Source organism: Halichoerus grypus, chromosome 5, assembly GCF_964656455.1.
Source record: "Halichoerus grypus chromosome 5, mHalGry1.hap1.1, whole genome shotgun sequence".
NCBI lineage: Eukaryota > Metazoa > Chordata > Mammalia > Carnivora > Phocidae > Halichoerus > Halichoerus grypus.
Genome location: NC_135716.1, coordinates 35,008,591 through 35,032,250, shown reverse-complemented (window position 1 = coordinate 35,032,250; position 23,660 = coordinate 35,008,591). Strand labels below are relative to the sequence as shown.

At 37.7% G+C, this 23,660-nt stretch overlaps 1 protein-coding gene across 8 annotated transcripts in view; it reads right to left on the bottom strand.

The window, feature by feature from the left end:
* The window catches only part of NCALD (neurocalcin delta), a 373,056-nt gene that overhangs the window by 61,777 nt on the left and 287,619 nt on the right, over positions 1-23,660 (bottom strand). The window contains exon 1 of one of the 8 annotated variants that reach the window (XM_078072166.1): positions 14,280-14,447. The exons of the other annotated variants lie outside the window; for them this stretch is intronic. The gene's annotated coding sequence lies outside the window, so the exon portion shown is untranslated. Of the gene's footprint in view, positions 1-14,279; positions 14,448-23,660 lie in introns of those variants that run through there. 8 annotated transcript variants of the gene reach the window in all.

Here is a 23,660-nt window from a genome sequence, read left to right as displayed (position 1 = left end):
ATAAACATTCTGAATGTTACTACGACTTCACTTTAGGACGGCACACTAAGCATGCAAATTTATGTATTTTACCTCCAAAATTCCCACTGAAATGGCAGAAAATATGTATGAAAAAGAATAATCTGTAACAGGGATGGAAATCAGAAAAGGTTACCATCTGTAGACAGAAATTATTTTTTAAAGATTTTATTTATTTGACAGAGAGAGAGGGAGAGAGAGAGAGAGCACAAGCAGAGGGAGCAGGCAGAGGCAGAAGCAGGCTCCCCCGCCGAGCAGGGAGCCCGATGCGGGGCTCCATCCCAGGACCCTGGGATCATGACCTGAGCCGAAGGCAGATGCTTAACCAACTGAGCCACCCAGGCACCCCTGTAGACAGAAATTTTTAAAAATTTCTGGAAAATAGTGAAAAGACATGGTTGGATTGAGCCAATAAAAACCGCCACAGAGATTAGGTTTCAGAGAGAGATGATAGAGAGGTGAGAGCTGTTCTTCCCAAGAGAACCCCAGAGAATTCAGGTCTAGAGCCACAGAGAGAAGGAGCAGACAGGGTAATTAATAGAAGGGCTCTGCAGAATGCTTTTTTCCCCACCTTTTTCTGCCCCCCTCTAAACTCTGCACAAAAGGGCAGTACACCTATGCAATTCACTGCTCAAAATATAGTCTTCCTGACTTGGGCAGTTTGGGCAGTCATAAGCTTGCCTACCTGCTTCTTATTCTCAAAGGTGCCTGCCATCAGCCTGCCTGCCTGCTCTGCCCTGCATGAGAAGCATGGTAGAAAAACATTCCTACATAACTGCCAAGGAAACCCCACCAGGTACCTCTACTAGTCAACCCAGCACTTCATTTATGAATATGATTGGGCCAGTCAACAGGCAACAGTTACCTAAGAAAAACAAAGAGCATAAAAGAGAAGGATCCAGAAGAAAAACAAAACAACTGATGCCAAAGGAAATAGAGTTGAAACGGGACATAGAAGATAACTTAAAAAAAAAAAAAAGTTATTACTGTTTTCAGGGAAATTTGGGAGAATATTGTATCCATAAACGAGAGTATGCTGCTTTGAAAAAGGAGCCATAAAAAAACAAAGAAAATTTTTTATAAAAATTAAAGATTTTAAAAAGACCCTGAGTAGAAAGGTTGAATTACTGAAATGAAATGACACACACAAAAAATTTGAGATCTGGAAGACAAATTTGAGGAAATTCTTGGAATGCACATAAGAGAAAAAAAAAGAGAGAGGGGCACCTGGGTGGCTCAGTCGGTTAAGCGTCAGCCTTCGGCTCAGGTCATGATCTCAGCGTCCTGGGATGGAGCCCCACATCGGGCTCCCTACTCAGCAGGGAGTCTGCTTCCTCCCCTCCCTCTGCCCCTCCCCCTGACTTGTGTGCTCTCTCTCTCAAATTAATAAATAAAATCTTAAAAAAAAAAAAAAAGGAAAAGGAAAGAGAAAATATCAGAGAAAATTTAAGAACATAGAGGAGAGAGATCCAAGATCGAAGAGATATAGTATCTCCTGGGGCTAAAAGATATAATATCCTTCCAAATAAAAGCTGTTCAAGGAGACAACCACAGATGATAGAGAAAATGAATATTTCAAAGAAATAACAGGATATTTTCCTGAGCTGAATAAACCTTGAATCTTCAGATTAAGATAGCTTGAAATGGAATAATGAAAAAAATGACATACCTGGACACTTCCTGGGGAATTTTATGATCTCCAGATACAAAGAGAAAATCCTGAAAGCTCAGGGAGGGAGTAAAAAAGCTACCTGTAAGGAGAATGGCAGCAGACTTCGCATCCGCTTTTCGGTTTGCTAGAACACATTGGAACAAAGCCCATAGAATTGTGGTGGAAAGTTATTTTGAATCTATATTTCAATTATAAGAGCAAAATGAAATCTACAATGAGTTAGCTCTTCTGCTGTTTTGATGAAACTACTCAAAAATATACTCTAGAAAAATTGAAAATGAATCCAAGAAATAGGTAGACCTGGAAACAATGGAAATAATCCAGTTCTGATGGAGAGATATCCTAGTGGAACAGCCTATTTAGTCTGAATTAAGAAACAGGACAGTGAAGAAATCTTCAACAAACAAAAGGTTATCATGATTGAAGGGCTACTTAAGAATCAAGAAGTAAACGATGACACGCCACATATGTACTTAAGATTTAAGTTTCTCCAAGTCAACCAGAGAAGAGAAAGAAAATGAGAAACACTAGAAAGATAATACCCATAAAAGGCAATCATGGTCTAAATATGAAGCAAACTAAAATACAGTTTGTATTTAAACAATGGAATCTAAAAAACACTGGTGTCTGAAGCATGTGAAGGTAAGCCTCTGTGGTCAAGGTTAATAAATAGAGTGAATTCCTCTAAAATCTCTGCGAGTTCTAGTTCACTGGGTAAAATAACTGATTCCTTATTGTATGATTTATTTTTCCTTTTGAAAGAAGTTTATAACTTCATGGACTGTGCTTCTTACAGATTATGCTTTTTATCTAGTTTTTTTCCAGGATAATATTCCTAAGGGTGGAATTAAGTTTTGAACTCTCGTTAAAAACCTTTTATTTCCTCAGAGGTATTTTTGTTTGATTACCTATGGTCTTTTTTTATCTTCATGAGATAGTTAACTAAGCTTCACTAACTGAAAATATAAACCTATACCCATTAAGAAACAATTAGTTTTTAAGAAATGTTGATTCCCCAATCTCTTTGTATTTGATTGATTTAAAATTTTTAACTGGCAATTCAATTTCATTGGAATCCAAAAATTCCACTTTAAAGAAATCATTACCTGAAGTTCAAATCCTCAGGTTCATTTCAGAGTTCTTTTTCTTCTGTTAAAATAAAATGTATTATAATGCTTTTTAATCTGAAAATGTTAATTGTGGTTATTTTAGGCAGTAGAATATTAAGAGTGAGGTTTATCTTCTTCTTTATGTTCTTCTATATTGTCCAAATGTTTTATCTTAAACATGTATTGCTCAATACTTAATTTACTTAAAATGAGCATTAATAGAAGGCTAATATAAGACTATTTGAGTATATCCCTGGGACCAGAAAGTCTCAGGTTCAATGGCTTTCTCTTTGTCAAGCGAAGTGGCAAGCTGAATAATTAAGCAAAAATTGTACCCAATAGGATTTAAGTAGGTGGTTTGGAAAACATGTTTCAACCCATCATCTCTACTGTGTGTCTGAAATCTCTACAGCATGGAACTCTGCATAAACTCTGCCCACTTGTAAACCTAAGAAACTTCCAGTTATTTGGAAACTTTTAATAGGGACTTTACTAATTGAAGAGTGTATATATAAAAGAAAGAGAAATTATAGGTTCATTTTAAATTTCCTTGAAATGTACTTACTTCAAGAAAGTAAAATGGTGATTAGCAGGGCCTGGGATGAAGGGAAAATGGGGAGTTAGTGCATAATGGGTACAGAATTTCAATTTGGGAAGACGAAAGAGTTCTGGAGGGGTACGGTGTTGGTGGTTGCACGACAACATGAATGTGCTTAATGCCACTGAATTGTACACTTAAAACTGTTAAAATTTTTAGGTTAATTTTATATTATGTATATTTTACCACAATAAAAAAGTCCCCATTTCTTAAATCCAGACATGATTTAATGGGATTTCAGTGAGACCTTTCCTTTTTCTTTTTTTTTAACAGTACCTCCAAATTAGTATCTTTTTGTCGACCTGTAACATAACCAAGTTTTGTACCCTTGACAAGACACTTTGTGACTTTAACAAAGTAATCCTCCTTGCAAGGATGCCCCGACAGAGCAGTCTAGGCTGTTCTGAGGGCCAGAGGAAGAAGTTAGTTCTTTTCGGAAAAGCAATGGGTTGGGCTTTTAAAGTTGGAAGTTGGCCAACATTTTTGGAGGTGAACATAGCAGATTTTAATGATAGTTACTTTTACAAAATGGAATTTGGACCAGGGGTTGTCTCTTTCTTAAATAGCTTCTATTCAGTGAAAACATCTTCTGGATATGCCAGAAAATAATTGCATGAAAACGATAACTTGCAGTTAAACTTCTGCTCAGTGTCTCAATAAAGAAAGCCCCCAAGAGAGTGAATGGTTTGAGTTAACCGCCCCCAGGAACTGGCCTTGTAAGAGAGTTCAGGGATCACCAAGGGTGCCAGAGCCGTTCACTGCCGAATAGCCAGGAGGCAGCAAGAAGCATCAACGTGTGCAACGGGCTCAGGAAACAGAATTGATTTCCAAACGTGCACAATTGCCAACAGCAATGGCGAGTCATGTTCTGTAAGCGTAAAGCACAGCCTTTTCTCTCTGTCAGAGGTGGAGATAACCTCCTCTCTATCCTCAATTGCTTTAAAATCCTTACGTGATGGGGCACCTGGGTGGCTCAGTCGTTAAGCGTCTGCCTTCGGCTCAGGTCATGGTCCCAGGGTCCTGGGATCGAGCCCCGCATCGGGCTCCCTGCTCAGCAGGAAGCCTGCTTCTCCCTCTCCCACTCCCCCTGCTTGTGTTCCCTCTCTCGCTGTGTCTCTCTGTGTCAAATAAATAAAATCTTAAAAAATAAAATAAAATAAAATAAAATAAAATAAAATCCTTACGTGATTGGAGACTTCACAACTATATCACAGATTCAATACCTGACAGGCACTGGACCTTAGGGACAGTACTAACCTGCACGGGGCTGTGGCAAAGTCATCAGCAATATCAGTATGTGGGGTCACATTTCACTGGAAGGATTAACAAATCATGTTCTTGTTATTCTTTCACTATGTGTGTGTATATAAATATATGTAATATTTATATAAATATGTACATATTTAATATATATACATACTAAATATATATATGTACACATATCTGTATGTATAATTTACAGTATTTTTCTTGAGAATGGGATATTCTGATTAAGAACATTCTGATAGTGGGGCGCCTGGCTGGCTCAGTCAGAAGATCATGGGACTCTTGAGCTCAGTGAGTTCAAGCCCCACGTTGGGCGTGAAGCCTAATTAAAAAAAAACAAAAGCAAAAACAAAAAAAATTCTGATAGTTGCCAAACACATATACTGATGGCCAGTTTTCAAAGATTAGATATAACGAAATGTAGTTACAACTAAAACTTCACTGAATATAATTTAGTCTTTCATTGATGGCTCAATTAAAAGACATCAGAATAATGGTGCAATGTCCCAGGGGTTTCATTATGAATATCAATTATCACTATAGTATAATTCTATGGAAAATGTTAGGAAGGCTTCATTTTTTCATCTGGCTTGGATTTTGTGAATACCACTTTGCTAAAAACAGATTATAGTTTTAAAACTATGAAGTTACATAGCTCTCCCTATAGATATCACCCAGCTGAAGGTAAAAGGGATACTCACACAGCATTGAAGGCAGAAGAGAATTCACATTTTTTTAATTTAAAAAGTTAGAACTTTTCCATGAGAAAAATAGAGAAAAAGGAAACACTTAACACATATTTGGGATTTTAAAATAAATTGTATAAAGCAAAAGTAAACAGCGTTATTAAAATATTATAACACCATTTGACACACATCACTTACCTGTTCTCAAACTTTCACTAGCTTCCTGCTTCTAGCTGATCAAATCCAGCTTACCTTAAATTGATAAATTCTAGGTCACCACAGACCCACCTTAGGTATTGTATGATTTTTTTTTTCCTTTTCCCAGCCGTTTTCTCAATCCCAGATGGGTGTCAATTTCTGTTACCAGGATGTACCCATGATGTTTGTTACTCAATGGATGATCCTCTCACTTCTGTGGTCATGCCAAATATTCTCCATTCTTTAAGACCCAGTTCAAAGCTTAATTCCTCTCTGAAGGAAGATGCCTCTCAATGCCACATATCTTTCTAGGGTTAATCTATTCATTAATCACTTACCAGAGATTTAATGAGTAGATACAATGTGTGACGCACTACACTAGGCATTATGAGAGGTTGTAACCAAGACACAGCTCTTCAATTTCAGATGCATATGCTGTCTAGCCTTCCCAATTGGACTACAACCTTTTCAAAGACTGGCTGGTCCTGTATCATGCTTGTAGTATCCTACTTAGTTGGGACATCTTGAACGAAGTGGGACATGTGTTGCTTATTGAAACATTTGGGTCATTGGACCACATCTGCCTGGTGTCAATTGTAAGCAAATGAGACACAACTGGAGGAACCTTACCAGTCCTTGGACAAAAAGAAATCTTTCCATAGGTATGTGACAATAGGGCCCACTATATAGAATTAATAAATGGTGAATGAACAAATGAATGAGTGAAAAAAACAATTAATCTTCTAAAGGAATGGTGGGAAGACCATTAGGATAGGGTGACATTTAAGTAAGTGAGAAGAAAATCAGAGGTATTGATATCTCTGCAGCAGAAGAGACAGAAGTGTCTCTGAGTGAGGATCTAAGGGCTACCTTTCTGAATATTCCAAGTGCTAGGTTTGACCAACACATGGAGCCACAAGCCAGTGGGACAGTTGCCATTTTGGCAGCTTGGTAAGAAGACTTTGCTGAATGAGCTAAATCCTACCTGGCCAAGAGGAATTCCCTAGCTTTACTGTAAACCATTAGAGCAGAAAAATAGGCTTAGAAGCATTGGAAATGAGCCAAAAGAGAGTGTCAAGAAGACAGCAAGGGTCTAACAATAGAAAACTAGGCAGCAGATTAGACAGAGTAGGTGTGAGCAAGGGAGACAAAAGCAGATAAGGAGGACTAAGCAGTGACCAAGGGAAAATAGCGCAAGTACTGTTATTCACACAGCCTCTCTGGCAGAGAGGATCCTAGGTGGCAGAAGCAATGAGGGAGATTTTACTAAGGCAAACAGTCAAGTCTCAGTGTAGCCCAAATCTTCCAGAACCAGCAGCAGCATTAATATGTAGGACACTGTTCTGAATTTCCAAACAAGATGCCCATTTGTAATTTGGTAACTGAAATATATTTTCCTCTAGAAATTATTTTAATTAGGTACTTATCCCAAATCATAAAAACCTATTTAAGTTATATGTACCTGAAGTTTAGTCCTTTATACAGGTACCTTAGTCATATCTAATTACCCCATATGTTCCAGTTACTCTGGCTGCTTAAGAAATAATGCCAGACCTTACGGACAATGTTTATTTCGTTCAAGAATCTGCAATTTAGGGCAGGGCTCAGCAGCGATAGCTCATCTCTGGCCCCCATCAGGAGGGTTAGGGGGACTTAAGAACTAGGGCCTGGAATCTTCTGAAGGCTTCCCCACTCATATCTCTGGTTGGTGCTGGCTGTTGGTTGGAGTCTAAGCTGGAGGGGTTGGCTGAAACACCTACATATGGGCCCTCCATACAGTCTGGGCTTCCTCACAACATGGCAGCTGATTTCCAAGAGCAAATGTCACATGTGAAAGAAAAAGAATAGTCCAGAGACAAAGAAATTGTATCTTTTTATGATCCAACCTTGGAAGTCACCTAGTATTGTTTCCACTGTGCTCTATCAGTTGGACCAATCACAAGCCTATGTAAGGTTCAAGGGGAGGGCAATAGACTCCAGCTCTTTATGGTGAGTGGCAAGATTCTAGAAGAGTATGTGGGAGTTGTTATAATTATACGGCCAATTTTGGAGAGTACAATCTGCTACAATATATGACTTATAGGGAAAATAAAATATATTCCAGCTTGAAAAGAAACATAGCACAGTGAGTAAAGAGCCAGGACTCTAGGGCCAGATACCTAGAACTCTGTTATATATTCTTGTGTAACACTGGGCTATTTGCTTAAGCTCTCTGTGCCTCAGTTCCCTCATTTATAAAACTGGGATACTGTGAAGAAAAAACAGTTATTTTGAAAAGAGCTTAGAAGTCTACCTAGCTCCCTAAATGCTAGCTACTATCATAACAGCAGGGAGATACCCGCCCCAACTTGGGCAGTGGTACTTCATAGTTTCCAGGGAAATGATGGTGGTGGCAGCACCACCGGAGGTAGAAAATTAATGATAACAGTTCACATTATTGAACACCTAATACCCATCACTTACTATGCTAAGTAAGTTGGCTTAAAAACCAGTAAGGTAGGCACTAATATTATCCAGGTAAGAAAACTGTGACTTAGGGGCACCTGGGCGGCTCAGACGGTTAAGCGTCTGCCTTCAGCTCAGGTCATGATCCGGGGTCCTGGGATGGAGCCCGGCGTCGGACTCCCTGCTCAGCAGGGAGTCTGCTTCTCCCTCTGCCTCTGCCTCTGCCTCTGCCTGCAGCTCCCCCTGCTTGTATTCTCTTTCTCTGTCAAATAAAAAATTAAAAAAAAAAAAAGAAAAGAAAACTGTGACTTAGGTAACTTGCCCAAAGTAACACCTGCACGTTGTAGATGTAAGATTTTCCCCAGATTAGTTTATAGAAGTCTGAATTCCTGGATAACTGTGTGGAGTAGAACCTTTCTCCTAGGGGCGCCTGGGTGGTTCAGTCAGTTAAGCACCTGACTCTTGATTTCAGCTCAGGTCATGATCTCAGGGTCATGAGATAGAGCTCCGCGCCTGGCTGCACCCTCAGCGGGGACTCTGTGTGAGATTCTCTCCCTCTGCCCCTCCTCCAGCTTGTGTTCTCTCTCTCTCTCTCAATAAATAAATCTTAAAAAAAAAAAACAAAAAAAAACTCTCCTAAATCTGATTTGCAGGTGAGTGAAAAGTGAACGGCATTATGCCATTGGGATGTGGGGTTATTCAGTAAGCCTATCTTGAGTGGATTAGTATAGGAAAGCTGAGATAGATATACAGTTGATCTTGAACAACATGGGTTTGAACCATGCATGGGTCCAGTTATACATGGATTTTTTCTGATAAATACAGTATAGTACTGTAACTATTTTCTCTTCCTTATGATTTTCTTAATAACATTTTCTTTTCTCTAGCTTACTTTATTGTAAAAATACAGTATATAATACATATAAAATACAAAATATGTGTTAATTGACTGTTTATGGTATTGGTAAGGCTTCTAGTCAATGGTAGGGTATGAGTAGTTAAGTTTCGGGGAGTCAAAAGTTATATGTGGATTTTTGACTGCATGGGGGGTTGGCACCCCTAACCCCCATGTTGTTCAAGGGTCAACTGCACTTGGGCACCACTAATTTAAGGATTCCTTTCTTAAAATAAAATGACTCTTGTTATTTGCATAAGACAGCATATTTGCCTAAAAGAAAATCATCCTTTAGGTCAGTTCCTACCATTCTCATTTTTTTCTGAATTAGAAGACAGCCTTTGGCCCGCCAAGAATAGGGCTGGGCGTACTGATCTGGAATGCTTGACACTGATAAGAACAGATTGCTCACAAATTAGGCTGGCTGTTCACCAGCTGAAGAATGCCCCTTCTAAGGTTTAACTCAGGTATAAAATCTAACGGCTCCCAGTTGTTTGCTTGTCTCTTTTGTTTTCATGTTTGTTTGTTTGTTAGTTTTTAAAGATAATTCTTTAATGACCATGAGGAAGAAACTTTGGCTGTTGATATACATAGGATCCCTAAAAGGGGACTATAAGTTCCATGACGGTAGGGACCTTGCTTGTCTTGTTCACCATAGCATCCCTGGTGTCCAGCGTAAAGCCTGCCACACAGTAGGTATGCAAAACCTGTTGAATGTACAAAAGACTGAATGTTTGAATAAAAGCTCAAGCAAACAAAAATCAGAAGTTCATAAAGTAAGCTGAGCTTTTTATGCTAGTGGCACATATCACTCAAGGACTGAGTGAGGGAGGGGCCCCAAATGCTCCCTGTAAGAATGTGGAGGGAGTAGCTAGTTAATAAATGCTCACTTCCTGTGGCACCTGATGCCTGGGAAGGTAGAGGATGGGATAACTTTTGTGGGATGCTATTTTTTATCTCCAAGGATGTTGTAAATATGGTCATCACAAAATTGGTTGTGGTTTTAGTTGTATGAATCACATGAAAGGCTGTGGGAATCAGCTGAGCAGATAGCCGAAGAATGTAATACTTTTCAACATTTGCCTCTAATGGATAGGGTTTAAATTCATAAAAGTAAAAAAAAAAAAAAATCTAGAATCATCCTTTAAAGGATTCATCCTTGCGTAACAGCAATATGCAGACTTTGGTTTTCCTGCTGTCATTGGGACAGAATTCAGAAAATATGAATAATCCTTACATTAGGACAAGCAGCAGCTGAATATCGTTCAGATTAGAGATTTCTTTCCTGCAAATCAAATATAGAACTTTAATGTTAGCTGAGTATCCTATGTTTTACATTAGTGTAAACTAAATTTTAAAGAGATGCTGTGTCTCTAATTAAAGGCATTTATAGAAATATGTCCCAAAAAACTAAGGTTCACTGCAGGGATAAAAAGAACAGACTGTCTTTAGTTTGGAGAACATGGCTCCAGTGAATTTAAATATTTATCATATAATTTTTATATCAAAGTCTTAATGAGCACTAACTTTTATGGCATCACTTCTGGAGACAATAAAAAAAATACTGTATTTTGGAATGCTATTTCTAGATGGATTTCCATCATGGGGCACCATTTCAATGACAGTTGATTTCATGAAGAGTAATGGCACATTCCTTTCTGAACTTAAAATTTCAAACACCTGCCATCAAAGAGGCAAACAGTACAGCTGGGAGTCAGAGATTTTAGACATTTTCCAAGTTTCTTTATCAAGTTGCCTCAGAGACTCAAAGTCCCCAAAGCAGGTGTTCTTTTCTTGTCCAATGAATAAAAAATGTTTGAGAAAAATCCTCTTTCATAATTCCCCAAGAACTCATGAAGGAAAATTGCTAAGCTTCCATTTCAAATGTTAGGGATTTGGATTGAGTTTAGACAACAGCTTGTACAAAATGTCACAGCTCCAATTCTCTTACGCTGAGATGGGGGATGCTGATGTAATAGAAAGGGCAGCTTTGGACAATCTAAAGGCAGGGCTGGAAAGGTAATGATATATGATGTCAGCCAACCAACTGCAAAGCTACCTAGTAGGTTGGAGAAGAACATTAGGCAATATCTTCTGCAAATTCAAAGTTGACATGAGAACGAGACAATTGCTTAGACAATCATGCTAAACAATATTAATACCTCCTGTATTGTTCTTAAATATCCAGTAAGTCAAATAGAATTCTGAGTTCAAATTACTTGGGAAGTGTCTCCATTCCCCATTTCATTTTGAATGTGGTGCATCCTGGGGACCTGTGGTAGATAAACTAACAGACTCTATCCTGGGTGAGGAAGTAACATTACAACTTATAGATTCACACAAGTATGTGCTTTACATTACACTGGAAAGTTACATAAGTTCTCCAATGATCTCACGTAACATCCTGCATTCTTCATCTGAGTTCTACTGGTTTATTTTCTCTGAGTGGATAAAGGCTGTTTTGTAACTAGCTTTAGTCTGACTCCTGTGGTCCATGGTTTGAACTTGCATAACTTGCGTTAACACTATGAGTCCTTCCTCTTCACTCCTATCTAATGAGGTGAGAGTTTCCCGGTCCATGCAACATAAGCATGCTTATGGATTTCAAGGAAGAAAATGAACGAAAGTTATAGTTTGGATATACCGTTCCTTTTCACACAGAAATTCAAGAATATTGTGACATTCACACATTCAGAGAATAAAATCAGATGTGGAATTGGATGTGGAAATGGTGGTGTGTGCTTTGTCCAGTGCAGTTCTACGAAATTTTGGCATCACTAGCTTATATATCATTTAATTCAGGGGTGGATAGAATTCAAGGGGATCCAGGAACTTGGATGGGAAAAATATATATGAGACTTTTAGTTTCGCCAGTCTCAACCTGAAATTTAGTATTTCTTTTAATTAAAATGTAGGCTACAAACCACAGTACCTGTGATTTTGTCACCGAGAGAAATCACGGACATTCTCACATCACGTTATAGTAAGTATAGATATCCCGAAATACTTTTTACACTCATCACTATTTCATATGGTAGTTATACCTGCTGCTAGCTTCTATTATTTAAGAATAAATTAATAACAAAACACATATCACAATTTTTTAAAAATCTGGTTAATGTATTTCAACAAAAGTGGTTCCCTTTGTAATCTTGCATACTTTAACTTATGCATTTAAAAGCAACATTCTGAGAAGTCTATAGGTTTTACCAGGTTGCCAAAGAAGCCCATGACACCAAAAAGGTTAAAAATCCCGAAACTATACACAAAGCAACAATCAGGTCAGTGCAAATCATTCCTTGCTGCTATCTTTGAAGCTGAAACAAACTTGACCTTGAAATCAGCACAGTCTCACTGCTGTAAGTAGATGACTGTGATGAGAGTCATTTTCTTTTTATTTTGCCACAAGAAAAAAACCTGTAGATTCTAAAGCATCTCTGAGATTATAACATAGGTTGCTCTCTTCTAGTGATAAACTTTATCATTGACATTTTGTCATTGACACTGACTTGTTCTCTTATATTTCACATTGCTGAAATCCAGTATGTTTTATAAGGGCATTGAATATAATCATTTTATAACTTTAATTTAAAACATCATAGAGGGAGATATATAGAAAATCTTTGCTATATCTTTGCTATCTAAGCTCTAATGATAATTACTTATTTTTCGTAAAAGAAACAAACATCAAAGTACTCCATCAAAGATAGAGCTTTTAAATGACATGCTACCAGTCCTATCCATGCTCATTTGAAATATTGCAAATCAATTAACATATTTCTAGGGGTGTTAAGAATGTGGCCTCTGAGTTACTATAATTATGAGATAAATTAAATGATGAGATGATGCCTCAGTAAGTGTGCCTTGATAGTAAGCACATTAGACTTTTTGGAAAATCCTCCATGGGGTCTCTGGCCAAAAACAGACTTACCAAATGCCAGTCAGTTCAATGAATATTCAGTCACTGAAAGCGATTGAAAAACTATTGATGCACCCACACTTATTCACTTATCACTGAAGCTAAATACTGTTCAAAATTCTCATCTTTAAGAGGAAAAATAAATGCAATCAGAATTCTAAAACTAATAAGGAACATAAAAAATAACAATATATTGCCCATTACATTGAGATATAATTCACATATCACAAAATGTATATTCATATACACAGTTAAACCATTATTTCCTAACCATCAAAACAGTAAGTATATTACATGTGCTGCTCTAATATTTGCCCATTTTTCCTGTTGAATTTGTAAGATTGAGAAACCTGGTTATAAATGCCAGCTTTGATTAACTTAAATGCCAGAGGTTTTCTTTGAATTATAAGCTACAAAACCATCCAATCTATCCAATGATAGAAAATCCAAAATTACTAAACTCGGCAAGAAAATGAACTACAACAGTGCAAATAAAACAGTTTGCCTTGTATACAGCTATAGGAATAAGGAGATAAAAGGTCTTATTAATCACTGTTATCAAATTATTCATTCAAGATCTGGAGTTAATTTTAGTGACTATTCATATCTGTATTTGAATTAAAGTAACATCTACCAATGATAATCTAGCTTTAGGGCTATTGTTTCCTTCTGTGGGCAATATTTCAGTTCTTAAATATAAGAACAGCTTGCACGACTCCTTAGTGAAGACTATCCAATGCCATTCTCTTCACAGCTGAATTTTCAGAGGAAGATCCTGAAAATGTGCACTTTGCTCTAACAACCAAAAAGCAACTGCATGCACACACACGTAAGAGGTTCCACCCCAACTTCCTTGGCATAGTCCAGATTATTTTTCTCTAAACAGGAAGCTGTTGACAGTTTCCCTGGTATTTTCGGAATACCCTATTTACAAGAAAAAAAAAACACCAACTTTTGTTTCAAAGTATAATGTTCTTTCCCGCTGTGCCTATTGTTGCTAATTATGCATGCTGCAAACAAGATAGAAACCAAATCCCAAACTATTCTAGGCTGATTCAGAATGGGTAACAATTGTAAAAAACAAAACAAAACAAAACAAAAAACAGTTAGTAACATATTGCAAGACTATGCTGGAGTCTTTAAACCCAAAACAATGCTGAAGGGAGGATTCCTGGAATTCAGCGGGGAATATTTGGCTCAAGCTGCAAAATCCGTATCTCTGAATAATGTCATGTTAGCAAGTGTTGAGCAAGAAAGGCGATTATATTTTAACTTACTTCAGAGAACATTAATCCAAATTTAACCGAATTCCAGAGACTCCGCACAAAATTAGCAACTAGAAGCTGCTTCACATTTTTTCCCTGGTACAACAATCATTGCTCATGACGATAAACTTGGAGGAGGTAAAAGAGAGGGGAAAACTGCAGTAATCTATCAAACATCTAACTATTGTGTATAAAGCAGGCTAATTACCTCACACCGGAGAAGTGCAAGATTTAACAGCCCATGCTCTGCGGCCCCGGGGAAGCAGGGGTGCGGCGGTAGGAGCGGCGGCAGGAACAGAGCAAGCAGCAGCAGGAGTGGCCAGCATCCACCAGATTCTCCCAGGCCTCTGACTGTGTGGACTCAGCCACAGACTCTGCCTCCAGCTGACGTCAAAGTCCCTGTCACATGGCCAGATGAAAGCCAAGAGAGCATTGGTTGTCGTAGCAACCACAGAACAGCTCTGAAATTATTTCAATAGGTCATCTGTCACTGTAGGGTGTGTGTGTGTGTGTGTGTGTGTGTGTACACACACGCACCCCACAATCATCGCGGACAGCTCCCCGACAACCTCAACCTCTGAAGTTGTGACTCAAGCATTGCCTACAACCGTCCTCTTTAAGACTTTGGTGTCTGTTCTTTACAGTTCCTTGCAGGAAAATGCATGCTACTCTGAAGTTGCCACTGGTCTCGTTATCACCAGCATGAAGCATGTGTCTCTCTCTCTGGAACAGAAGGAAAGAAACTGAAAAATTCTGGGGGTAGTTTTCTGAGCTAATTAAAGCTATTTGTAAGCAAATGGATCAAAACAGAAATTCGGGGAGTTGGAAGAAAAGATATCTTAAAAACCCCGTAAGAATCCACATCGATGTCCTGAGACCGTGCAAGTGATGGAAAGAAATCCAAGAAACACGGGGGTAGTGGCCCAGAGTTGGATGAGAGGATCTAACGACCCTGACACTGAGTAGGCTGGGGGGAAAGGGCTGATGAATTCCGGAGTCCTGCACTGTAAAATGTCTATGTGGGAATGACGACCAAAGTAGCAAAACTGCACCACTTTAAAACGACCTCGTGAGTACCTTTAGAACGCGTTTAGACCCTCATGTTGAGGTCACCATACAGGTGCCAAATCTTCTCCTCCTAAATGCTCTCGTCCACAGCCCTTTGGGGCTCAGCACGGAGTAAATGGGTGGATGCCCCACAAACGCAGAGTGCAGTGAGAGCCTAGAGCAGCCGAATAAAGGCACGGTCCTGCACGTTTTCTAACTTCAGCTTCATTTCCTTTAGGACCATCCCCGCTTATTTCTAACTCAGCACACGTGCTTATTTCCCAGTTCATCTTCCCTCTCAATTAACAGGAAGCCAATTAAACAGAATGAAATGAATGCCACAGGAAGGTATTCTGGAAAATACATGCAGAAAATGTATACTCATTCAAAGGGCAAAAGGGCTAAAAGGCAGGGGGAAAAAGAGATTGCTCTCAGAACCCGAAGGACCTTTCCATGCTAGTGTGATCAAGATTTCTATTCTGGCTCTTAAAAAAAAAAAAAAGAGTTGCTCCGGGTGCTACAAAATATAAATGGAAGCTGAACCACCTGAGCAGATTACATTTGTGCCACTTGAAAAGAATGAAATTTCTTCATTGTCAGAAATTGCTTCTTGTTGAACAGTAAGACCAATGTCCAAAATGTGGCTATAAAATCCTCCTATTCCAGCTTCCTCTTCTTTCACTTCTGTCCCAGCCCCAACTGGGAGAAAAGATAGATTTGTATTTCAACGGTTATTGTCCTGATGCTATTAGTTGCAGCAGTGCAAAAGTAAAAGCAAGCTGCCATGCTGCAATGATTCAGAGACAGGACAGGTGGGAATTTACCTTTGGGCACAAGAACAAGTGGCTCATGGAACCCAATGTCCATCTAAATGGGTCGGGAGGTCTCCCCCAGGGCAGATTTCCGCAACAGCCACAATTCACCATTTTGCAGTTTGTTCCAGTTACAGTTCTAGGTCTCTGTTCAGAAATGCACATCATAGTACTGAGTGGAATGGGAAGAGAGGAAAGAAGGCATGTCTTTCCAGACTTCCAGGGCCCCACATCCTGTGAGCTGCCTGCTTTAGCATCTCTCTGACTCCAGATCCTTGGCTGCCTGACCAACTCTTCCTCTTTCTGCAGCTTCAGCATCTGAGGAAAGCTGCAGTACCAAGCTCTGCCAATAGGTGATGTCCTGTGAAACAAGAAGTTCTCGGTTCTGAAAATGCCAAAAATCCAGGGCTTTCATTTGAAATTTAGTTTGAAATTTAGCAAAAACTAACACCTTTTCATTTTGAATTTTCGATAATTTTTTTTTACTTTTTTTTCTGGATTTTTTTTAAATTTTATTTTATTATGTTAATCATTTTTAGGTACACTTTACTATATATTGACTTGGGCTAAAACTCATTGTTAGTTAAAATAATCAGTGGACTGACCTTCCAAATGGAAAGTGGATGCGTGTAAATCCTCCTTTCTGTAGCATGCTTCCAACCTGTTATCACTCATTTTCCCTTTGCAAACTACCTAGGATTAGAGATTCTTCTTACAGCTAAAGAAGCTACCGGTCACCGGTCACCTGCAGGGTTGAAATCGCAATGATGATCTCTTTGGAGCCGAGGTTTCTACCAATTTGGTTAATTAATCCAAATGTAGTTGAATATATCATAGGAAATACAGAAGAGGGTTTCTCTAATCACATCCCACCACGTCGAGGGAATATGTGTCATTTTATTTTTTAAATGACAACTCCTTTTTTTTTTAGGTGAAAATGATTCACTGAATTTAAAAATACCCATTCAAAAATAGTTCTGCACCATAGTTTTCACTTGCTGTATGAATGTCAAGGCTACCTATTATTAGTCTGACCACTTTGCTGGAAATAACTGATAAATACCAAATAAGGAGTCTGATTCAAGTTCACACACCTGAATTAACAGGTGGTATGGGCCATAAGTAGACAGCTATAATCAGCCTTTTATTTGATGTTTCTAGGTAAAAAGGTTCCTGTCTCCCCATCTTAACATTAGTAGGAAGGCCATGGGCTTATTTTTTGGAGACACTGGGTTCAAATCTCGTCTGGGCAAGTTACTTCTGTCCTCTGATCCTCAGTGCCTACATCCTAAGGTTGTTGTGAAGATTATAAAGTTAATGTATTCTAAAATTCTGACTCCCAGCCATAGGGTAGATGGCTTAATGTGTATGTCATTTCTGGTTTATCTGTCTGACTCTGATAAGTCTACAAAGACTTTCAGGCAGAGGAGAGACTCTTACTCATTTCTACAATTCTATGGTTAGCACAGGGCCCAAGACATAATGAGTGCTCAATAAATGCTCAGTGTCTCAACTATTGGGATATCACTGCTGAGCAATAGAAAGAAATGGTTCCTTTTTCTTCCCACTAACAGAGAAGAGAGAGACTCCCCTCAACCCACAAAAAAGGCAAAGGAAGGAAAAAGAAAAATAAAACTGTGGAGCTATCACAAATTTTTCTAGGAATGAAAAGGTTCAAATAAATTTACCAAGTAAATCAAACTTATCTCTACTGAATCATGACTACTTTTTATGAGTGTACATAAGTTATATGCTGATGTATTTTATGGCTATTACTGTTAATGTTGGATAATCTTTTTTAGTAACTGACATTAATTGAGCACTTAATACATGTGAAGCATTGTTCTAAGTGCTGCAAAAATATTACTTCATTCATTATAATAACCCTATGAGGCAGGTACTACTCTTTTCCACATCTCACAGCTGATGAACCTTAAGCAGAGAGATGTCAAGTATCTTGCCTACCTAGTACATGGCAGAGCCAGGATCTACACCCGGGAAGCCTGGCTTCATAAATTCTGGGAAATAATTTACATTTGATGTATTTTTAGAAAGAATGGAATTATTTCTTATGTTTATTTTATACCTAAGGATTGTTTTTATTTTCAATTTCTTATGAGGGAGAGAAGGCCAACTTTTCTACACCTGGGAACTCTAATGATCTCAATCTAGCTTTGGCCTAATGAGTAATATTGCAAAAAATCTAATCAGGAAGGTTTGAAATCAAGGAAAATGGGCAAAGTGCAATAGTGAAAATACCCTGAATAAAACTGTGTCCAAATTATTATAGTCTTCACTGAAGCAACTATTTGGATTGAACTGGCTTGGGTAACTTCTGTTGCCCACTATGATGGAGTTTCATGTGTTCAAACCAATACTTTCACTGAGATAACAATAAGAGCTGAGTTTTTAAAAAAAAAAAAAAGTGGTTGGAAGACATCAAAGAGCAGCAAAGGCAGAAAAATCTTTAAGTTCCAAGATCTCAGATAAAAGGCAAATCTATTGATATAAGCCCAACATTCTCCACATTATCTGCTGCTTTTCTCCTCAAATTATTTGATAATTCTTAAGTGGTGTGGGGCTTCTGGCATTCTCAGAGACTAAAGAGACAAAAATTGGGAGTACAAATATTTAAAAGCACCCAGAACTTTGGGGATTGAAATCCTGATTTAAAAAAAAAAGGGGGGGGGGAGTATCATAGAGAAGTGATACTAACTTTCTGAACTGTTTTCCTGTTGAAGTATTTGCCAATTCCTAACTGATGTTAGGCAAAAGAACAAGAAGTAAAGCATAAAACTGCAGCAAAGAGCATAAAAACATAAAGGGAGCAGTCTTGTAGTCCTAGGGAGACAAAAATTAGAATTCAAGATTCTCCAAGGAGTTGGAGCTTGTAAACACCCTAAGTTTTCAGGTCTCCTAACTAAAGGCTATGCCATAGAAGTAATGGAAAACAGGAAAAAGATGCACCCTCACAAACACCAGTACCCATCCTAGAATTTTTACAATGCCTAGTTGGATCAAGGTAATTTGTGCCTATTCTAACTATCTTCTAGAGAAAAATTGACCCTCTCTAAAGAAAGATGACATCATATAGAACCTCTACCATTTTTCATACACCACTTCCAATTCAATCCAAAATCATTAATCATGCCAAGAGATAAGTCTAACTGACCAAAATCCAAGAGAAAAAAATAGACAGTAGAGAGAGATCCATAGGTGATTCACCTTTTGTAGTTATCAGACAGGGATTTAAAAAGAGCTGTAATATCTAGACTGAAGTATAAGAAGAAAAGAAGACAGGGAAACATAGAAAACAATGTAAGAGACATTTGGGACATGATGAAAAGGCTAATGTGTGTATTTGGGAGAGGAGAGAAAAGGAAAGAGAGGTAGGACAGAAACAATATTTGAAGAGAATTGGCTGAGAAATTTCCAGAATTTACAAAACAACAGATTTAAGAAGCCCTATGTAACCCAAACAGGATAACTACAAAGAAAATCACACAAAAATACATCATGGCCAACCTGCTGAAAGCTAAAGACAAAGACAAAATCTTAAAAGGAGTGAGACCATAAAGTCATAATAACTTTATAGGCAAAACAGAAGACTTTTTAACAGTAAAACTCAACAGTAAGACAAACAATCTAAATTAGAAAATCAGCAAAAGACAGGAAGAGACATTTCCCCGAAGAATATATACAGATGACAAATAAGCACATGAAAAGATTTTCTAACATCATTAACCATTAGGGAAATGCAAGTTAAAAAAAAAAAAAAACATAATGGGATATCACTACACAACTATCAAAATGACTAAAATAAAAAATAGTGACGATACCGAATGCTGGCAAGGATGCAGAGAAACTGAATCACTCATACATTGCTGGTGGGATTGTAAAATGATACAGCCACTATGGTAAATGGTTTGGCAGTTTTTCAAAAATATTACACATGCAACTACCATATGATTCAGCAGTTGTACTCCTGGTATTTCAGAGAAATTAAGACTTATGTTAACACAAAAGTTTGTACACTAAAGCTTCTAACTTTGTAATGGCCGCTAATTGGAAACAATTCAGATGTTTTCTTTTTTCTTTTTAGATTGATTTATTTATTTGAGAGAGAGAGAGAGCACGTGCATGTGTGCACTCACATGAGTGGGGGGAGGGGCAGAGGAAGAGAGAAATCCTCAAGCAGACTCTGTGCTGACAGCAGGGCCTCATGCAGGGCTGGATCCCAGGACCCTGAGATCATGACCTGAGCCAAAATCAAGAGTTGGCTGCTTAATGGACTGAGCCATCCAGGTGTCCCTAGATGCTTTCAATAGGTGAATGGGTAAACAAATTTTAGTATACCCACACCTTGGGATACTACTCAGTACTAAAATGGAACAAACTACTGATACACACAAAAATCTATGTGAATGTCCAGAGAATTTTCCTGAGTGAAAAAACTAATCTCAAAAGGTCACATACTATATGATCCATTTATATAACATTATTGATATGGCAAAGTTATAGAAATGAAAAACAGATTGGTGGTTTCCAGAGATTAAACTGGCTGTGGGTGGGAGAGAAGTGCTTACGTTGTAAAAAAACAACATGAAGGATCCTTGTGGTGACGAAAACTTCTGTACCTTGACAACTTCTGTATCGAGGTCAGTATCCTGGTTGTAATACGGTACTACAGTTGTGCAAAATGTCACCTTTAAGGGAAAGAGGGTAAAAGATATTTGGATTCTCTCTGTATGAATTCTTTCAATTCCATGTGAATCTACACTTATCATAAAATAAAAGTTTAATTAAATTTTTTTAAATGAAGATAACATGAGATATTTTCAGTCAAAAACTGAGGGAATTTGTTTCAAAAGAATTACACTAAATTTCTGAAGAGTTGTTTAGGGAGAAAAAAGTAATCTCAGATGGAAACACAGAGATACAGAAAGGGCATTTATATAGATAAATCTAAATGAATACTGATCATAAAATGATGTCTCGTGGGGCTTAAAATATGTGTAGATTCAAAATATGGGGCAAAGTTAGCACAAAAGGTAAGAGAGGGTGGATAGAATTAAGATGCTCTAAGATTCTTGTATTCTGTAAAAGTACTAATTAATAAGTCTCTAATAAGGTAAGGATGCACAGTGTAATCCTTGTATCCACTAAAAGAATAACAGAAGAATGCATAGCTAATAGGCTAATAGATCAGGAAAATAATTTTTAAAATTACTTGATTCCAAAAAAGAAGCAAGAAAGCAGGAAAGAAAAGAAAGAAAATAATAGGATAAATAGTAACATTCAAGATTTGATCTCAAACATGTCAATAATTACCAAAATACTTAAACTGACTAAATATTCTGATTAAAAGACAACAAACATCAGATTGTATTAATAAGCAAATTCTAACTTCACTGGATTTAAGAAATGGGAAGTGATATACAACTACCAAGCAAAAGCTGGTGTAGCAATATTACTATCAAGAAATAGTAGTTGATAGTAATATAAGCAAGAAATACTACTAGAGATATAGAGGAAAACTTCATAATTCACTTTTCTAAATATGCATATGCACCTAATAAAATAGCATTTAGATAAGTAGAAAATTTAACATATCTTTCTCAATAGCTCATAAAACAAATAGGAAAAAAAGGTAGAGATATAGAATATTTCAATGACAAAATTAACCAACCTGGCTTAATTAACATATGAAGAATCATCTCAATTACAAAATACACATTTTTTTTCTCAAATATATTTAACAATATTAACTACATGCTGGACCCTGGGAATGTCTCAACACATTATAAAAATGATCAAAATCACAGAGTATACTCTTTGTACACAGTGGAACAAAGCTAATATCAATATTAAAAAGACAAATAGAAAACCTCAAAATGGAAACCAAGCAATATATTTCTAAGTAACCCATGGATTAAAAAGGTTACATTGCAATTTAGAAATATTTGAACTGAGCAACAAAATACAATACATCAAAACTTGCATGTACCTAAAGCACTAATGGAAATGTATAAATATGTTAAAACACACACACACACACACACACACACACAATTTCTACTTTTAGAATGCACTTTGAGGAGCTCCATGGACCTGCTCCCCAGTGAAACAAGCATAGCTAGTGAAAAATACTTTAAAATATCATAAAGTCTCTGAAAATCTTACTTAGGGCATATAGCCAATAAAAAAATGTTTATTCGAGAAAATACACTAAAACTTGATAAGAACATTGAGAGTCAGTGGAACTTGAGTCATGACCCACTTCTTCCCCAATCCCTCAGCTCAGTTTGATGGAAGCTAAATCCTGGGAAGCTGTGACCAATAAAATTGAGCTCCGTCTCCCTGCAGCTCTCAAAGGATATAATGCCTCACTGGAAAAGGCAGGCCATCAGCATTTCTCCTGTTCTGGTGTTAAAATCCTGATGAGTACAGCTAACAGGTTGGGGGCTCCCTTCCTCCATCTCAGCCCCACTTACAGAGAGTACAGGTTCTACACCAGGTACAATAGGTAAAAAAAAAATGCTGGGACCTTATTGCTCTCAACCCAGTTCATTTGTAGTGAATGTATTCACTTGTAGCATATGTCAGAGGCAATCTGAGAGGACCAGAGGCTACCACCATTGTCCAGTGCTGGGAGTAGTTACTCAGAGTTTTTTTTTCAGAGAGGCATTCCATAAGAATAGAGAGCTCTGAAGATCTTCCCAAAGGAAATGACTTTATTAGAAATAGAGTGTGGGGAAGTTCAAGTTTAAGGGTGCTCTTGAAAACAATGCAGATTTGGGTGGTAAAAATTCAGAGGAGGCTAATAGAAGAGCAAAAGCTAGCCTGCAGTAGTTTACCAGAGAGAAACAGCTAAGAGGCAGCTAAAAAGAGCCCTCTTGGGGTCAGAACAAACCTCAAAGATTGGCCTCAAAAACCCTTTGATGAATGTAATTGGATGAGACTATGGAGTGATTGATGCCCCAGAGCATTGTAAGAACTGCTAGCCCAATCAGCAAAAAATTAGTGAAGCCTAACAGTTGGGTGTGATACCAAATGTGGCAGACAGCATAGCAGAGATCAGGGCAAGAGACAAAGAGAGCCATACTAAAACTTGTCTTCCCAGGGTGACTGGGCAGTCACTAAAACAGTGGTATGAATAGCACCCTTGTATTGTGCTTTATGGTTTACTTTCATGATTCTATTTCATTTGATCCTGAATCAATACAAGCATTTAATTTTTTAAAAGGCTGAATATCTACACTCTAAGTCTCTACCTCAAGTAGTTGGGAAAAAAAAGAGCAAAGTAAAACAAAGAAAGTAAAAGGAAGGATATAATAAAGAGAGCAGAAATCAATTCATTTGAAAACAATGTACAATAGAGAAAATGAGAAAGCCAGAGTTGGTTCTTTAAACAAATTAATAGAATTTATAAACACCTAGAAGAATGAGCAAGAAAAAAAAATCACCAATATCTGTAATTTTTAAAAAGCACATCATTACGGATCCTACAGATGTTAAGAAATAACAGATTTCACAGGTTCTTGGAATAGAAGATACCTTAGTGGCCAGTCAGTCCTATCTTTCTTCCAGTCAAGAAATCCTCTCTATACTATGCCTGAGAGGTAGTAAGTACCTGCTGCTTGTATACCTTCCAGACGTAAAGAGCTCTCCACTACAATATGTCAAGTCATCCATTGTGGGAATGTTCCAGCTGTTAGAAAGTTCTCCCT